Source organism: Physeter macrocephalus, chromosome 19 (genome assembly GCF_002837175.3).
Source record: "Physeter macrocephalus isolate SW-GA chromosome 19, ASM283717v5, whole genome shotgun sequence".
NCBI classification, from domain to species: Eukaryota; Metazoa; Chordata; class Mammalia; order Artiodactyla; family Physeteridae; genus Physeter; species Physeter macrocephalus.
The window spans coordinates 34,653,463-34,673,321 of NC_041232.1; the positions used below are offsets into that span (position 1 = coordinate 34,653,463).

The window sequence follows — 19,859 nt, forward strand, 5'->3', positions numbered from 1 at the left end:
GTGTATAGGAATGCAAGAGATTTTTGTGCATTAATTTTGTATCCTGCAACTTTACCAAATTCATAAAATGCAGATTCTGATTCAGCAGGTGAGGGAGGGGGAGGGGCCCTAAGATTCTGCATCTAACAAGCTCCCAGGAAGAGATTTGTGAGCCGGGACCGATCTGGGTTTGCATGTGATTCAATCAATAATTGTGTGATAAATTATCTCTGAGATTCAGTTCCATATCTGTGAAACGGTCACAATAATACACACCTTACATGATATAGGCATGATAATTACACAATATAACATATCTACAAAGCAATTGTCATTATTTCACAAGTTTAGGATTTATTAATGCCCTGGCCACTCTGAGCCAAGAAAAAATAAGCATAATTATCTCTCTTTCACATGGCAGGCAGAGTACATGTTTAGAGTCAGACAGACCTTGGTTCAGATCCCACTTTCCTGCTTTTCACCCATCTTGCCTGACACAAGTTACTCTGTTCCTCCAAGCTTTAGTTTCTTTATCTGTAAAATAAAACTGGTAACTACCCTGTATTCACAGTATACGGATTAAATGAGCTATAGCTCATGTAAAAGACTTAGCACATATATTTAGCAGAGCATGCATTCTATGCTTAATAACTGATAGTTATTATTACACCAGGTAATCTAGGCTGTTTCCAGACTGTCTAAAATGTTGTTACTATATAAAATGGAATCCTATGCCAGAAGCACTTTGGGTAGAAAATTTACTCATGGGATTAGAAAGATGCCTACTTCTTCTTAGCATTTTTATCATCATCTTACTATTTGTGTTGAGGATGGTCAGACACACTTTTGAAAAGCAGCAATATTGAGGGGCCAAATATACTTAAAAAGGAAAATGATCACTTTTAATTTGATCTACAATATCTACCTCAGGAATTCCCTGGTGGTCCAGCAGTTAGGGCTTGGTGCTTTCACTGTCAAGGGCCCGGGTTCAATCCCTGGTCGGGGAACTGAGATCCCACAAGCCCCGCAGTACGGCCAAAAAAATAAAATAAAATATCTACCGCAAACTGAAATAAGTTACAAATGGCTTAAGTGGATCAAAGGGCCAATTTTTTTATTTTTTCAGAAACCTAGCCCTTTAAATCTACATGAAAATATACAGTGTTGTTAGCTCATGGCAACCAATCCACTTGGCCAGGTGGTTTCCATTTGGTTCAAGCAAGTATTCCGAGTAACGAGCCCTAGTAAAGCGGTCTCTCTACCCCACGCTTCCTGTGGTTGAGGCTTAGAGGGGGCCAGTGCTCATCCAAGTGCCCAAATTTCCTAAAGTTAGTAGGCAAGCTAATGAGGGCCTCGGAGGTCATCACATTTGTTCCAGATCTGAAGCTCTAAATGCATAGCATTTAAGAGGCGTGTGTACGTTCAAGCAGGACTAACCGGAAATACAGACTAGGAGAAATCACATGTTCTTGATGTTAACTAAGGCCATCCTGGCCACGCCCAACACCACAGCTGCCACTTACTTTTCCAGATGAGTGAACAAGGAAAAATCAAAAACTTTGGCCCTGGGATTTTGTTTGGCTTGGTTTGGTGTTCTAAAATTGTTCCTTTGTAAACACATCTTATTAAAGCCTCACAGGGAGTTTAGAGGTTGAGATTTTTGCCTTGCTTCCCCTCCTATCTCATTACAAAAGAGGAAGTTAGTCATCAGGCAATGAATTCCCAGTCACCTTCAGAATCAGAAAAAAACCTCATCTGCCCAGGGAGCTTGAAGGGAGGTGATTCCACAGTTGCTGAATTACTATTACCACTGGGATCAGAGTCTCCCCTGCACTGGTGGGCAACCCTTGTAAAAATGGATAAGGGCAAGAACACAGTAAAAAGTCAGACAGAAGCAAATGGTTATGTGACTGCTGGAATGGAATTCGATGAGGATGAGAATCTAGTAAAAGAGCTGGGTCATCCACAAAGAGAAAGCTAAAGTGGACATCTAAGGAGGAATTACGTACCTTAAGGGTCCAAGTGGTTCGAGATAGTTATCAAAGAAAGGGTCAAAGAAATTCCATAATTGGTACAGAATTCCCATGTAAGTGGCTATTCTAATCAAAATGGACAAGGAAACATTCCCAGGGAAATTTGATTGGAATCACAAGACCTGAGTGAACTAATGTTACTAGGTAGTTTTTTTGGTGAAGAGTCCCATCAAAAGCCATCCTATAATAGGGAGAAAATGCAAGTGTTCAAGGCATCTTCAACTGACTCCTAAGATACAGAATATTGGGACTTCCTGGCAGTCCATTGGTTAAGACTCTGTGCTCTCACTGCAGGGGGTACAGGTTCCATCCCTGGTCAGGGAACTAAAAACACTCATGCCTCACGGTGTGGCCAAAAATAAAAAAAAAAATAAAAAGAAATACAGACTATCCCTTCATGCAAGTTGAAATATAGCAGGAAACAGCATTCCTTGTGTTATGTGTGGGCTCTGGGCTTATCATGAATTTGATTATCAAAAGATACCTGGAAGGTTGTCTTTTGTGAAGTAGGTTAGAACTACTGCAGTTTTTCATCACAATCAGGAGGAGGGTGCTATGCAATGGACCATGCAAAGAATTTTGATTTGGAGACTTCCCTGGCGATCCAGTATTTAAGACTCCAAACTTCCACTGCAGGGGGCACGTGTTCGATCCCTGGTCAGGCAACTAATATCCCACATGCCTCGCGGCACGGCCAAAAAAAAAAAAGAATTTTGATTTTACTCTATGTATAATGAAACTCATTGGAAGACTTTTTATTTATTAAGGACTCCTTGGTTGTTTTCAGGTATAAACCAGTCCTGCAACTACATTACTCCCTTCCATTCATTAAATATTTTATGAAAGTCCAATACACACCAGTCACTGTTCTAGGCTCTGGATATAAACTATTGAACAAGATAGGCAAAATCACATCCACTGCCAGCCTGGATGATATCTTTGGACAATTTTTTTTTAAGACAACCCTTCTGGTAGGTAAGTAAAGGCAGATTTTAGCCCATTCACTTACCTCAACTAGGCATCCTTATACAGTGCACAACCTGTGCAAATGTTCATGGTGACCCTGGACAAGTGACTTGACTTCAATGACCTTATTTCTTAGGGGGGCAGACAGACAATAACCAAGCAAACACAAAATAATTATAGAGGATGGTGTGATGGAGAAAAACTAAAGAGAGAAAGACTTCTGTACTACAGATCAGATGATCAGGAAAGTTCCTCTGAAGAGATGGCAATTAGGCTGAGGCATGAAGTATGAGAAGGAGACAAATGCAGTAAGAACATTGCAGTAAAAGAGAATAGCATGTGTGATGGCCTTCAGGTGTGTTAAAGTTGAAGCGGCGCTATAACATCAGGGGGTAAGAACATAACCTCAAGACAGATGACCCGGGCTTCCCTGGTGGCGCAGTGGTTGAGAGTCTGCCTGCCGATGCAGGGGACACGGGTTCGTGCGATCCCACATGCCGCGGCGCGGCTGGGCCCGTGAGCCATGGCCACTGAGCCTGCGCGTCCGGAGCCTGTGCTCCGCAACGGGAGGGGCCGCAGCAGTGAGAGGCCCGCGTACCGCAAAAAAAAAAAAAAAAAAAAAAAAGACAGATGACCCTGGGTTTGATTATGTTACTCAGTTATTTAACCTCTCTGAGTCCTGGCTTCCTCACATAAAATGGAGATTAAAAACACCTACCTTATAAGGTTGTTTGAGGATTAAATGAGATAATGTGTGCGTTTAGTAGGGGCTTGATAAATCATAAGCATCGCGCGCACACACACACACACACACACACCCATAAGCCTAAGAAAGAAACTGAGAAGGAATTTCTAAAGAGGAAAAAGAAGAGTCTGCTGTCACTGAAGCCAAGAGGAGAGAGTTAAAAGATGAAGGTGGTCAGCGGTGTGAAATGGGTTTTTTTAAATAAGTGCTTTAACTTTTATTGTCCTTGTATCCTTATGAAAGATGACAGACATTTTGATATTAAGTGGGCACATGATGTGCAGAATTTACTGTAAACCAGAGAGTGGAAACCAGTGCTGAATTCTATATTTTGACATCTAGCCCAGTAACTAACATGTGACCCTCTGACCTTCATGAATGAAATGTCATTAGAAATATCAGATCACCCCTTTGAGACATGTAATTAGTAGAGAAAATGATCTCAGGATGTTCAGGAAAGGAAATCACAGCGTGAGGATCTGGTTGTTCTGCCGTCGTTACATGTGAGTATGTAAGAGGGCTCAGAAAAGCAACCACTGAATCTGGCTGTGGTCATTTTAGCAGAGTAGCTTCACTATCATGGCTGAGTTGGAAACCTTATGACTATCATCTGAGGAATTATTCTCATACGTGGAAATGCAGAAAGATAACATACCTGCCCTGTTAAGAAGGTTGGCTCAGACCAGGAGCAGAGACCCAAGACGGTAACTGAAGTGGAGAATAGGATCAAGTTTGCATTCTTTGTTTAAAGATGTGAATCGCTTACACATGATTATATGCTGAGGAGAAGCTGAAAATACAGAAGAGGATGATAGTTGATGTATAGGTGGGAGGTAAGAGGTCATAGGACCCAGAACACAAGTGGAGGGTGCACACCTTTTGTTGTGAAATGAGAAGGAAATATGAATGAGTATAAATATCCTAACCTTGTACAGATGGGAGTAGAGAGTTTAAATTTCTCAGGGTGTACTACATTTGCCAGGGAAGTTAGATCTGAGACTGAGGGACAAGGAATTGAAGGGTAGGTTGACAGGATTGACCTATGGAACTACAGAAGTGGGTGATTGATTTGATATTGGCCTGTAACAATTTTTGGATACCATCCAGTTTGGGGGGGGTGGGTTGAGGGGTTTTGTTTGTTTGTTTGTTTTGGCCATACCACACCACTTGCAGGATCTCAGTTCCCCGACCAGGGATTGAACCCAGGCCACAGCAATGAAAGCTTAGAATCCTAACCACTTGGCCACCAGGGAACTCCCAGGATGCTATAGTTTTTAATCCACAAATTTCTTTATAGAGGGAATAAAATGACCCAAATATTGGGTTGGCCAAAAAGCTCGTTTGTTTTCTCACGATGTTACGGAAAAGCCCGAACGAACTTTTTGGCCAACCCAATGTAAAGGAACAGGAGAGATTCTGAGCAATTTTTTAAAAATATTTATTTATTTATTTGGTTGCACTAGGTCTTAGTTGTGGCAGGTGGGCTCCTTAGTTGCAGCACGTGGGCTCCTTAGTTGCAGCACGTGGGCTCCTTAGTTGCGTCACGCAAGCTCCTTAGTTGCATCATGCATGTGGGATCTAGTTCCCTGTCCAGGGATCGAACCCAGGCCCCCTGCATTGGGAGCGCAGAGTCTTATCCACTGCGCCACCAGGGAAGTCCCCGGAGCAACATTTGAAGCTAGCTCTTTGGACGGTAAAATTTCAGTCTGAAGTTTTGCTGGGGAAAAAAAAAAAAGTGGGATTAAACCTAGGGAGCGGATATATGCAGTCCCAAACCAGAGGCATGGCTCTTGTGCTTCCAGGGTTCAAAAATTTGCAAAATGACAGAGAACCTCCCTCCGGCTTCTGGTCTATTATCGTTTTATTATATTTGTTTCCTGACAGCCTTTGTTGCAGACACTCCCTCTGCCCATGGTAGGGAATTCATAAGCCAAGGCCATTCCCAGAAGCTTTTGTCTCAATAACCTTTCTGAATCATACAACTGGTTCTCCAATATTACTAATCAGTCATTTTAAAATCCTTTAGAGACAGAAGAGGCTGCTGGGGCTCATGGCAGAGTGACCTTGACTTCTCTCAGCTCAACAAATGCCGTGACAGAAACAGCACACACACACACAGCAGCGTTACAACTCTACTGGGAAACTCGTGAGATAGGCCTAACTATGAAGATGGGGTCATTTTCAAGGTCACTGTTTCAACAACGAAAAAATGCACTGAAGTAAACAGATTCCAAGTTTTAGCTAGTGTTATTGGCCCTCTCGCTCCAATGGGCTGAGCACGCTGTAAATTATTCACATGTGTTAAGTTATTCATCATGGCCATGATGAAATTCTGGCTACTGTGCCATGTCCAACTCATGCTCCATTTATGCTAATAAGAGAGCACTCCCACCCTGGATAGGGTCCCTTGTCCCTGGAGAGATTTTTCTGTATATACATAAAAACCCATCTAGAAAGCTGGGTCCCTGGGTCTTCAGCCTCGCGGAGCCTGTTGACAACACTATCCGTTTATACCACAGGGTGGCGCCCGCGAACCTCGAAAGGCGCTGCGCGGCTGTGCTGGGAATCCCACCCTCCGCGAGCCTGAACCAGGGGTGCCAGAGACCAGCCCACGCGTTTCGCCAAGGAGAAAACTGCCACCCAGAGAAGGTAAGGGACCCGGCCCAAACCACAGCGATACTTTGCCAAAGGCAGGATCAAAGTCCCTGTGTCAACACTGTCAATCCCAAATTCATTCCACCAAAGGGCAGTGGTTTTCAAACCAAAACAACCTCTCTCCTCTGGATGTTTCTTTTTCTAATCCCCTCCGAGGACACCCAGCCACCAACCCCTGCCTCCGTAGCACAGAACACACCTGTGTCCTCCAGGTGCTGTCCTAAGAGTATTACATGTACTAACTCATCATAACCTTCACAGCGGTCCTATAGGGCAGAAAAGAGTATTTAAAATCCCCATTTTAAAATAAATAAATAAATAAAATTAAATTAAATCCCCATTTTACAGATGAGAAGCCTGAGGCACAGAGATCTCAGAGTGGGGAAATGGCAGAGCTGCAGTTTGAGCCTCAATCCTGTGTTATCCCCAGGGCTTAACACACCCAGCAGTGGCCTCCAGTGAATGTGCCTGCAGCTTCTCTTAGAAAACCCAAGCTACCAGGCATCCAGTCCCTCCATTTCCATCCCTTCTACCCCATCATTATCTGCATCTCCCCCCAGCCTTGAATCCTTCCCTTTCTACGCGTAATTCTGATCCCGGTATCTCTCAGTGTCCCAGAGGACAATTATTCTCCCCTCATTCCTCTACGGAAACTGCCCCACTGAAGCTCCTGATAAGACCCAGTGGGTGCCCCGTTCCTCTCCCTTCTTTGTCACCGTTGTCCCCTCCCTGCAGCCTCACCTCCTTGAGCTTACAGGACACTGTCCTCCTCTGGTCTTCTTCCACAACAATGTTCTCACTTGGTTGTTTTTTGTTTGTTTGTTTGTTTGTTTGTTTTGCGGTACGCGGGCCTCTCACTGTTGTAGCCTCTCCCGTTGCGGAGCACAGGCTCCGGACACACAGGCTCAGCGGCCATGGCTCACGGGCCCAGCTGCTCCGCGGCATGTGGGATCTTCCTGGACCGGGGCACGAACCCGTGTCCCCTGCATCAGCAGGCGGACTCTCAACCACTGCACCACCAGGGAAGCCCTCACTTGGTTTTTTTGAAGCCTATCTCAGACTCTGTGCCTCAGAATCTCTGGCTCTGGGGTAGTTTTGCAAAGCTCCTTGGGTGATTTGGCTGCACAGCCAGGGTAAGAACCACTGCTCCCTGCTCCCATGGTAAATATGCACGATTCCACTTATATGAAGTACCCAGGTAGTCAGATTCATGGAGACGGAAAGTAGAACAGAGCCACCAGGGGCCATGCAGGCTCCGGACCATCACCCGAGGTGTCCCTTCCTGCCTTCCTGCCTGGCTAATTGCTGCTCATCAATCCAGCTCAGCTCCTGGCTGCTGCTGGGCTAAGTGGACCCTCTGCATTCTCTCTCTCCCTTAGAAATCTCATTTGTTCCACAGCTGCAGCTCTTCCTTACATATAATTCATTCCTAAATCCACCTCCAGCCCCAGCAGTGCTCCTGAGTCCTGATGCAAATTCACATCTCCTGCCTGCTCTCCTACACAAGACACTGACTTTCCTCCAGCACCTCAAAGCCAACACGTCCAAAACTTGACTTATCATTTTTCCTCTTTCTACCCGGCTTTTCCTCCTGTGTTTTCTATTTCAGAAGCCAGTATCATCATGTCCTGTGTGTATCAAGTACTTAGAACAGTGCCTAGTAGCTATTATTATTCTATGAGGGTTAATAATATTTTTAACAATAAAATTATAATACTAGAATTATGACAAAGACTTTTAGAAATATGGTGAAGCCAGAGATGAAGTATCTGTCACTCTACAGCATCTCCATATTTAAGATAACTTTAAAAACTAGTCTCTTAAATATTGAAGTAGAAAAGGAAAAGCTTAATGATGGAACATGCTCATAGTGGAAGCCAAATACTATGGTTGATTATCCCCAGAAGAAAACTTCCTTTGAAAAGTGAAGCCTTGCCAGGAGACCTAACAAAGGTAGAAATAGCAAGATATTTCAGATATACAGTCTAAGAGGACACAGATGACCAAGGGTTGAACAGTTTTATGTCTCTCTAATCAAGATGTGCTAGAGATTATAGAAGACTCTCAAAAGATGTATTAATGATTTACTGACTAAACAAAATTAATGTGATATTGTCAAAGATTAGCCATTATGAATGGATAAACAAAATGTGGTATAAACATACAATGAGATACTATTCAGCCTTTAAAAGGAATGAAGTACTAATACATGTTACAACATGGCTGAATCTTGAAAACATGCTAAGTGAAATAAGCCAGACACAGAATGACACATATTGTATGTTTCCACTTAAATGAGGTACCCAAAGTAGTCAAATTCATAGAAACAGAAAGTAGAATGCTGGTTGCCAGGGGCTGGCGGGGAGGAAGGAATGGGAGCTAGTTTTTAATGGGTACAATGTGAGTTCAGAATGATGAAAAAGTTCCAGAGATAAATAGTGGTGATGATTGCACAACAAAGTGAATGTACTTCGTGCCTCTGAACTAGACACTTAAAAATGGTTAAAGTGGTAAATTTTGTGTTATATATATTTTACCACAATAAAAAAAATCAAAAGAAGAGCCATCAAGCTCAATACTTAATAAATAACTATAAAGTTTCCTTAAATATATTTTTCCTAGTAATAGATAAAATTTGTAAAATTTCATAAATAAATGCAATATACGTCTCCAAGATGGGATGTCAGTAAGGACAAAAGTTTGGGGAACAGCTTTCCAATATATCCAAATTAAAGTTGGAAAGAAGTAATTAAAATAAAAATCATAACTTAATCATCCAAGGAGGAGATGCAGGAGGAGGAGGATAGTTCTCTCAAAGAATAGGGGAGCAAGAGACATTTTATTTTATACAAAAGTCAGTCAGAACAGAGATTGTAATATAAAAGTCTGTCACTACACTTCTGCCATTATACAAAAGGGGGTATTTAATTTTGAGTGTCAGAAATGAAGAATTATGAACATCAAAATTGCTCTTGTTATTCTCTTTTGGATATAATAATCTCCTAATGGAAAACTTCAAATCAAAAATATTTCCCAGAGGGCTTCCCTGGTGGCGCAGTGGTTGCGCGTCCACCTGCCGATGCAGGGGAACCGGGTTCGCGCCCCGGTCTGGGAAGATCCCACATGCAGCGGAGCGGCTGGGCCCGTGAGCCATGGCCGCTGGGCCTGCGCGTCCGGAGCCTGTGCTCCGCAACGGGAGAGGCCACAGCAGAGGGAGGCCCGCATACCACAAAAAAAAAAAAAAAAAAATATTTCCCAGAATAACACAGCTAGAATTTCTAATACTCTAATATGTTCCTTCCCAGCTGCTCTTTTTTTTTTTTTTTTTTTTTTTTTTTTTTGGCTGCGCCACGTGGCATGTGAGATCTTAGTTCCCTGAGCAAGGATCGAACCTGCGCTCCCTGCCGTGGAAGTGCAGAGTCTTAACCACTGGACCTCCAGGGAAGTCCCCCAGCTGCTCTTGTAGAAGCTTTATCAGAGGCCACTGGTGGTCCCAGAACCTCCATTTGCCTCTTCCACCCTCCAGGCCACCTTGCCATTGGGCTGGGGACTAGTTCTGGCCAGTGGAAAGTAGCAGGGTGACATGTGTCCCTTCCAAGATGGAGCAGGTGAAAGCCAGTGGGCCCCCTCCATCTGTTTCCCTGTCCTGTTGAGTCTGGCAGCTGACACGGTGCAGAGTTCACAAGATCAGGAAGCCTGGATTCTCAAGATGCTGCTTGTAGACAGGCCTGGCCAGCCTGCATTGGACTTTCTGTGAGGAAAAAAAATTGTTTTTAGCCACTGAAATTCGGGGGTTTATTTGTTACCATAACATAGCCACACTTCTACTGACTGATACAAATGATAAGGTGGAAACCCTTACTATTTTCCCTACTCATCAAGTCAGTTCTACCTGTGACCACTTTCTAAAACTCCAAAGTAGCCATCGTTAAATACTAATAAACGCTAGAGGGCACAATTGCGTTGTGGAAAACTGGCCAATACTGTAAATGAAGCAAGGTATGGAATCTCGCAAAAATTAAACAATGCGACAGAAAAATGGGTCATGAAAATCATTAGCTTTGGAAACAACTGTTTTCTTTGCAAATTTCTTAGCTACATTTCGCCATTTGAGATCATTTAATTGAGAAAATTTACAACACTTTAATTTTAATACAAAACTAATAAATTCTCAAAACACGTAAAGCATATACTTTTCCAGATATGAATACTTACATTGGAAAACTAGTGGGACTGTTCTCAGTGTAATAGACACAATTGTCTTCGGTCTATATTTTTTTCTTTCTTCGGATGTGTCTGTCTGCCAGCACTGTTAATGGCCGTGGAATCCGTACGTATTCTAACCGGTTGCTCGAGAAGGCTCCAGTTTCTAAAGTTTCCTTGTTATAAGAGGTGACCAGATGTTGCAAACATCAAGCTGTGACAGGAAGCTCTCCTCCCACCACAATGTCATCCTGCGTGCTGAGCAGACTTCCTTTTCCGTTTCCTTTTTCCCCTCTCCCTCATTTTTTTTCTTCAACGTCTATTCAAAAGCTGCTGCCAAAACTATCTTCCTCTGTTGTTGTTCTGATGACATCATCCCCTTCCCTGACTTGCCCCTGTCTTTAGTTTCCGGGTCCCAGTTTGCCTTCATTTCCTTGGGCTTCATTTCTGTGCTGCCTCTGGGCTTGCCTTTTCCGGTGCTGTCTGCTGCTTCTCTCCACTTCTGCACGGGACTGTCGTTCTTGACGTCCCAGCGTTGAGGTATCTATTCATCTTTACTTCTAACAAAAGAAGTATTCCCAGGTCTCTTCCAAAAGAACTTCATTTATATATTCATTGCTCAAGCACATATTAAGCACCTTCTGCATGCAGGGCATGGTTCTGGGTACTGTAAGAGGGCATATAATGTGAAAGACATGGACCTCCAACTCAAAACTACCAGCTAGCCGTTTATGTTGGGGCTTTGGAAAACCAACTTGGGGGATGAACTAGCAGGAGAAAATTATGCAATGATAACCAAATAACTACACCATCAGAGTGGCAGACTTGGGGTCATTCTAATTATTTTATCATCTTGTCAAAATTACAATTTCAACAAAAAAAAAGTTGAGTCTTAAACTGGTGTTAAGGATATGACCCTTACACCAAATTACAAAAACTATTATTTCCACTGCATACCATGCTCCTATTAAAAAAAGAATTTATTTTAATTTAATTTAATTTTTATTTATTTATTTTTTTGGCTGCATTGGGTCTTCGTAGCTTTGCGCGGGCTTTCTCTAGTTGCAGCGAGCAGGAGCTACTCTTTGTTGCGGTGCGCAGGCTTCTCATTGCGGTGGCTTCTTTTGTTGCGGAGCATGGGCTCTAGGCGTGTGGGCTTCAGTAGTTGCAGCACGTGGGCTCAGTAGTTGTGGTGTGGGCTCTAGGGCATGCCGGCTTCAGTAGTGGCGCGCGGGCTCTAGAGCACAGGCTCAGTAATTGTGGTGCATGGGCTTGGTTGCTCCGCGGCATGTGGGATCTTCCCGGACCAGGAATCAAATCCATGTCCCCTGCAGTGGCAGGCAGATTCTTAACCACTGTGCCACCCAGGGAAGTCCGATTTTTTTTTTTTTTTTGAGTGAGTTTAAGACAACACAGTAAACAGTATCATATCAAAAGGGAAAATGTTGGGCTTCCCTGGTGGCGCAGTGGTTGCGAGTCCACCTGCCGATGCAGGGGACACGGGTTCGTGCCCCGGCCCGGGAGGATCCCACATGCCACGGAGCGGCTGGGCCCGTGAGCAATGGCCGCTGAGCCTGCGCGTCCAGAGCCTGTGCTCCACAACGGCAGAGGCCACAACAGTGAGAGGCCCGCGTACCACCAAAAAAAAAAAAAAAGGGAAAATGTTGTAGTAACATAGAAAAAGACAGTTGTGTCAAACCCAAGACTCTAACTTTAATATAAGAAAAACTATCATCTAAATTATATGATGTTATTTACTGACCCAAACTACCTTAAATAATACTCAAGAGTATAAAATTCATTACTGTGATTATAGTTTTTTGGTATTGATGTGATATGTAGAAAACCTACTTTGCATTCGTATTAAAATAAAATTTTGAGATTTTAGCATGGGATTAACACTGCCTAATAATCACATGTATTGAAGAAAAATCACTTCTTAACTGAAGACCTTGCTGATATTTTTTACTTAGGAGAGTGGAATTTAGTCTAATGAGTTTTGGTGTATTATAAAGCATACTAAGTTAAAAGCTTCTAGCTTAGTCATTAATTTGATGCTTGGTGTTAGGCATACTAATTTGAATCTCTCATTTCTAGTTTCCTCACCCTGAAATGAGGATAATAACATCTACTTACCCACTCTTCAAGGTTGTTTTAAGAATCAAATGTGATAGTGTATTTGAATAATTTGAAAAGTATAAAGTATTATTCAATGTAAGGTATTATTTTCATTATATTTATGCCACTGTGATTTTAAAATGTGATACAAATTATTTACTTTATTGATTCAGTCAATGAAAAGTTCATGTCATCTTTAGTTGTTCATGGAAACTGTTTATAGGCTCATGGGTTTATAAGACAACATAATTAACAAATATTAAATAAATGAAAATACCTGCCTTCTGCTATTATAACCTCTCCAAATGTTTTGCTTCAAATCAAATTAGCATTTGTGCATAAAAATTATTCTCAAATTTTCTATATTTTTAGGGTGACAGAATTCAAACACCCTAAATTATATTTTTTGATACAACAATATTATTCTTAAAATTGTTATCATGTGCTTACTATGTATCAGGCATTGCACTAGGAATTTTTTTTTTTTTTTTTTTTTTTTTTTTTTTTTTTTTTTTTTTGCTGTATGCGGGCCTCTCACTGTTGTGGCCTCTCCGTTGTGGAGCACAGGCTCTGGACGTGCAGGCCCAGCGGCCATGGCTCATGGGCCCAGCCGCTCCGCGGCATGTGGGATCTTCGCGGATCGGGGCACGAACCCATGTCCCCAGCATTGGCAGGCGGACTCTCAACCACTGCGCCACCAGGGAAGCCCTGCACTAGGAATTAAAGATAGAAATATAAATGAATGGTACCTGCCAAGAATTATTATTTCACTTGAGTGGTTAAAATTAAAAACATAACTTGACATTTTTTTTTTTTTTTTTTTTTTTTTTTGCGGTACGTGGGCCTCTCACCGTTGTGGCCCCTCCAGTTGTGGAGCACAGGCTCTGGACGCGCAGGCTCAGTGGCCATGGCTCACGGGCCCAGCCGCTCCACGGCATGTGGGATCTTCCCGGACCAGGGCACGAAGCCGTGTCCCCTGCATCGGCAGGCGGACTCCCAACCACTGTGCTACCAGGGAAGCCCAAACTTGACATTTTAAAAGAATATTTATGTGATCAAATCAAACAAGTGGTAATGGTATGCCACATTCATTAAATTTGTATTAGTATTTCTTTTTTTTTTTTTATTCACTGCGCTGGGTCTTAGTTGCAGCACGTGGGATCTTCCTTGCAGCACGCGGGACCTTTAGTTGCGACATGCAGACTGTTAGTTGCGACATGCATGCAGGATCTAGTTCCCCGACCAGGGATCGAACCCAGGCCCTCTGCATTGGGAGCTCGGAGTCTTACCCAATGGACCACCAGGGAAGTCCCTGCATTAGTATTTTTTATTAAACAGTAGCCATCACTTACTGAGTGAATACTATGAGCCATGCACTGTACTCAGTATTTTATGCTCTTATTTTATTTAATTCTCATAACAACAACTCTAAGATGGAGGAACAATTATTATTCCCAATTAATGGATAGAAACTGACACTAAGAGAAGTAACTTGTCAAGGTCACACATCTGATAACTTGAATTTGAACCAGAGGTGCTCCTCACCATCATGCTGTACTATGTCAACAAAAGGAACTTGTATAAATACACATTGAGAACTAAATATGTAGCCCATGATGTTTTAGTGGAATAGATTTGGGATATTCAACTGACTACATGACTTGTGAGTGGTAAAGATCTGTGATGCTTAATTTTATGTGTCAACTTGCCTGAGTCATGTGATGCCAAGATACTTGGTCAAACATTATTCTGGACCACGTCTGTGAGGGTGTTTCTGGATGAGATTAACATTACATGGGGACTTCCCTGGTGGCGCAGTGGTTAAGAATCCGCTTGCCAATGCAGGGGACATGGGTTTGAGCCCTGGTCCAGGAAGACCCCACATGCCACAGAGCAACTAAGCCTGTGCACCACAACTACTGAGCCTGCACTCTAGAGCCCATGATCCACAACTACTGAAGCCCGCGCGCCTAGAGCCCGTGCAAGGAAGAGTAGCCCCCGCTCGCCGCAACTAGAGAAAGCCCACACACAGCAACAAAGACCCAACGCAGCCAAAAATAAATAAATAAATATTTTAAAAATTACAAACATTACATGAATTGCCCTCCCTAATGTGGGTGGGCCTCATCCAATCAGGTGAAAGCCTAAATAGAACAAAAAAAGCTGACCCTCCCCCAAATAAGGGAGAATTCCTCCTGCTGGACTGACTTCAAACTGGGACACTGGCTTTTTCCTGTCTTCAAACTAGAGCTGAAACATCAGCTCTTCCTGTTCTCAGGTCTTTGGACTAGAACTGGAACTACACCATTGGCTCTTCTGGGTCCCAGTTTGCTGAGTCACCCTACAGACTTTGGGACTTGTCAGCCTCCGTAGTTGCATGAGCCAATTCCTTATCATCAATCTCTCTCTCTCTCTCTTTCTCTCTCTCTCTATCTCTCTCTGTGTCTCTCTCTCAATACACACATACACATACAACTACACACACATACCCCATTGGTTCTGTTTCTGTGCAGAACCTTAACTAATACAAGCTTCTTAAGTTCCATCCAAGAAAATTTCCAAAAAGACAAGGAGAATGTAAAAATAATGATTCTGTAACACTTTATAGTTCACATCTAAATAGAGTAAAAAAAAGTTTGTGCCAGCTGTAACTCACTTTCTAGTTGTTTGACCTTGAGTAATTCACTGAATCTATCTGAGATTCATTCATTCATCCATCCATTCAACAAATACTTGCAGAATGTCTTTTCTGAGTCAGGCACTCAAAGTACTGTGTTAACACTGAAAACATCAGGGTAGATAAGATAAATGCCCCACCCTCGAAAAGTTCCGTAGTGTGAGAGCTGGAGGCATTTAATAGGAAAATTCATGTTTGAAGTCAAAAGTTGTAAATGCTGGATCATCAGGGACCTTTATCTCCTATGCTATTCCTGCACAAACCCTCGACTTTTGGCCCTGGTAGCATTCTATCTGAACACACATTTGGGGCTCTGAAACTCTGCCTAAGCCATCGTCTTCCCTTTGAGGAATGCCTTTATGGAATTGTCTTTCCCAGTTATGTCCCACTACCTTTTCAGAGCTCTTTTTAACTGCCTCACCGTACTCAGATCTTCCTCTAACTGAGAATTCCCAAAGATTTTCTTCTTTATGCTCTTCATTAGCATGTATCAAATATGAGCTATTATTCATCTTTGTATATAATATTCTAGATGTTAAGCTTTTACAAGCAGCATATAATTTGATATATTTCTTTGTTTCATTCAGTATACTAAGCATTTCTTGAGTAACAATGACTTGCTACTGTTGACTCAGTAAAAGAAACTGGAAAATCACTTCATTTCAATGTCCTGATTTTTCATAAGCTACACAGTGAAGAAAACACTTAAAATGGAAATTTTGTGTAAAATATTATTGGTTTCCAAGTGGGAAAAAAAGACCAAATAAATTTAAAATATCATAATTTGTTTACAGTCATTATGGCAATAAGGAAATTAATCAACATTTATTACTGAAATGAAATATCTCCTGTTCATGACAAATATCCAAAAGGAGTCCCTTATATAAGGATTCTAATCTTACTTATTCTAATCTTATTTAATCAATAATAAAATTCTAAGCTTTGAAAAAGGCCTGAGCCATATATAATTTGCAGTTAAAAGTTATTGATATGTGGTTAAGGACCTGAGTTCTCTAAGGAAAAGGGCAGGACTGGGAGCACCTTTTTCATTTGTGGAGGCAGGGGAGAAAAGTGATTATGACTCAGACTCAGAGTAAAATAGTGATGCCACTTGTTATAACTGCACACACTTAGACACATTAGCTTTGCTAAGTCTTAGTTTCTTTAAAATTCATCAATTAAAATTTTATTCTTAGGAATTCCCTGGCAGTCCAGTGGTTAAGACCCGGTACTCTCACTGCCACGGGCCCGGGTTTGACACCTGGTGGGGAGGAGTAAGATCCCACAGGCCACGTGGCGCGGCCAAAAAAAAGAATAAGAATTTTATTCTCTATCTTCTTACTTGGTATAAAATGAAAAGGATATTCATCACAAAAGAATAGTTCTAACTCTCTGGAGATTTTAGCTTCATTTATACCTAAATTTAAGGGATTGTTGTGAGGGATTAAATGGGTTAAGATGATGTAAAGTACGGGAAATTTGCCTGGCACTTAGTAACTGTGAAATTAATGATATCTGCCTTAGAAAATAAATGGCCAGAAAGCTTGTATGTGGCTAGACCCATTACATTTTTCATACTGGTTCCGTGTTATTCCTACTTGGCTAAAATCTCTGTTAAATGTGTTCTTCCTATGTCTTGAAGTTTATAATCTGATTTTTCCAAAATAGTTTTTATAATTTTAAAAATTTATTTATTTTTTATTTATTTATTTTGGCTGCGGCGGGTCTTAGTTGCAGCATGCTGACTCTTACTTGCAGCATGTGGGCTTCTTAGTTGCGGCATGTGAACTCTTAGTTGCAGCGGTCACGTGGGGTCTAGTTCCCCGACCAGGGATTGTACCTGGGCCCCTTTGCATTGGGAGTGTGGAGTCTTACCCACTGGACCACAAGGGAAATCTAGGGTTTATAAGTTTGAAGTTCATTTCTTATTTTATGCTTTATACAAATGCTTTTTCTTTCTGTCACTTACCTTCTTTGTGGGGATCATTATCTCAAGCCTTGCTCCAAGAATAGGATTATAGCTGTGGGTTTTTTTTGTTTTTAACTCAACATGGGGTCTCCATTCCTCTTTAAGTTTCATGATTAATTTGCAAAATTCTATCTAAATAGCTACTTTGTTCCTGGCCCATTAGGCATTACCTGCAGGATTTAAGTTTAACAATTCATAGCAAAGCATTAAAAAGGAAATGTGAAAAATGTGTATGTGACTGCAAATATAAAGCAAATAGTCAAGATTTGAGCTGAACCAAAGATAAAAGAATAAAAGTCCCTGTGTTTAAACTAAATCTTCTAAATATTCTGTGTTAGTAAAACATAGATCCTATAGCAGATGGAAGCTAAAAAATGGAAATGTCTGGGTAAACATGTTACATTTATTTCAAATAATCACAACAACAGAAACCATACTAAATACATATATGCTGTGTACGGAGGTGCATTGAGGGAGGGGCAACACTTCAGAGCCGGATAGTGGGAAAAACTACCAGGCTTGGCCCAAAGAATCTGGGATTTAACTCAAGGCAGATCATTTAATACCAAATTATCTTAAATGAGTTTCAGTTTTTAAAAAGTAGAGGACTTCCCTGGTGGCACAGTGGTTAAGAATCCACCTGCCAATGCAGGGGACATGGGTTCGAGCCCTGATCCAGGAAGATCCCACATGCCGCGGAGCAGCTAAGCTCGTGCACCACAACTACTGACCCTGCTCTCTAGAACCCGTGAGCCACAACTCCTGAGCCCGTGAGCCACAACTACTGAGCCCGTGTGCCACAACTACTGAAGCCCACACACCTAGAGCCCATGCACTGCAACAAGAGAAGCCACCGCAATGAGAAGCCTGCACACTGCAACGAAGAGTAGCCCCCGCTAGCCACAACTTAGAGAAAGCCCACATGCAGTAAGGAAGACCCAACGCAGCCAAAAATAAATACATAAAGAAATAAATAAATTTTTTTTAAAAAGGATCCACTGCCAGTGCAGGGAACATGGGTTCGATCCCTTGTCCGGGAGGATCCCACATGCCACGGAGCAACTAAACCCATGTGCCACAACTACTGAGCCCACGCACCGTAACTACTGAGCCCATGCACTGCAACTACTGAAGCCTGCATGCCTAGAGCCCGTGCTCCGCAACAAGAGGAGCCACCGCAAAGAGAAAGAAACCCACGCACCACAATGAAGAATAGCCCCCACTCGACACAACTAGAGAAAGCCCAACTCATTTATGATAAAAACTCTCCAGAAAGTAGGCATAGAAGGAAATTACCTCAACATAATAAAGGCCACATATGACAAACCCACAGCCAGCATCGTTCCCAATGGTGAAAAACTGAAACAATTTCCACTAAAATCAGGAACAAGACAAGGATGCCCACTCTCACCACTATTATTCAACATAGTTTTGGAAGTTTTAGCCACAGCAATCAGAGAAGAAAAGGAAATAAAAGGAATCCAAATTGGAAAAGAAGAAGTAAAGCTGTCACTGTTTGCAGATGACATGACACTATACATAGAGAATCCTAAAAATGCTACCAGAAAACTACTAGATCTAATCAGTGAATTTGGTAAAGTAGCAGGATACAAAATTAATGCACAGAAATCTCTTGCATTCCTATACACTAATGATGAAAAATCTGAAAGAGAAATTAAGGAAACACTCCCATTTACCATTGCAACAAAAAGAATAAAATACCTAGGAATAAACTTACCTAAGGAGACAAAAGACCTGTATGCAGAAAACTATAAGACAATGATGAAAGAATTTAAAAATGTTACAAATAGATGGAGAGATGTACCACGTTCTTGGATTGGAAGACTCAACATTGTGAAAAGGACTATACTACCCAAAGCAATCTACAGATTCAATGCAATCCCTATCAAACTACCAATGACATTTTTCACAGAACTAGAACAAAAAATTTCACAATTTGCATGGAAACACAAGACCCCGAATAGCCAAAGCAATCTTGAGAAAGAAAAACGGAGCTGGAGGAATCAGGCTCCCTGACTTTAGACTATACTACAAAGCTACAGTAATCAAGACAGTATGGTACTGGCACAAAACCAGAAATATAGATCAATGGAACAGGATAGAAAGCCCAGAGATAAACCCACGCACATATGGTCAGAGGTAAACCCATGCACATATGGTCACCTTATCTTTGATAAAGGAGGCAAGAATATACAAAGGAGAAAAGACAGCCTCTTCAATAAGTGGTGCTGGGAAAACTGGACAGCTACATGTAAAAGAATGAAATTAGAACACTCCCTAACACCATACACAAAAATAAACTCAAAATGGATTAAAGACCTAAATGTAAGGCCACACACTATCAAACTCTTAGAGGAAAACATAGGCAGAACACACTATGACATAAATCACAGCAAGATCCTTTTTGACCCACCTCATAGAGAAATGGAAATAAAAAGAAAAATAAACAAATGGGACCTAATGAAACTTAAAAGCTTTTGCACAGCAAAGAAA

At 41.8% G+C, this 19,859-nt stretch overlaps 1 long non-coding RNA gene across 1 annotated transcript in view; it reads left to right on the forward strand.

Moving 5' to 3' along the window:
* Positions 1–12,812, forward strand: part of LOC129391578 (uncharacterized) — a 17,897-nt gene extending 5,085 nt beyond the window's left edge. The window contains exons 2-3 of the long non-coding RNA XR_008615949.1: positions 6,243–6,372; positions 12,679–12,812. This is a non-coding gene — a long non-coding RNA (uncharacterized lncRNA). The remainder of the gene's footprint in view (positions 1–6,242; positions 6,373–12,678) is intronic.
* The last annotated feature ends 7,047 nt before the right edge of the window (positions 12,813–19,859 follow it).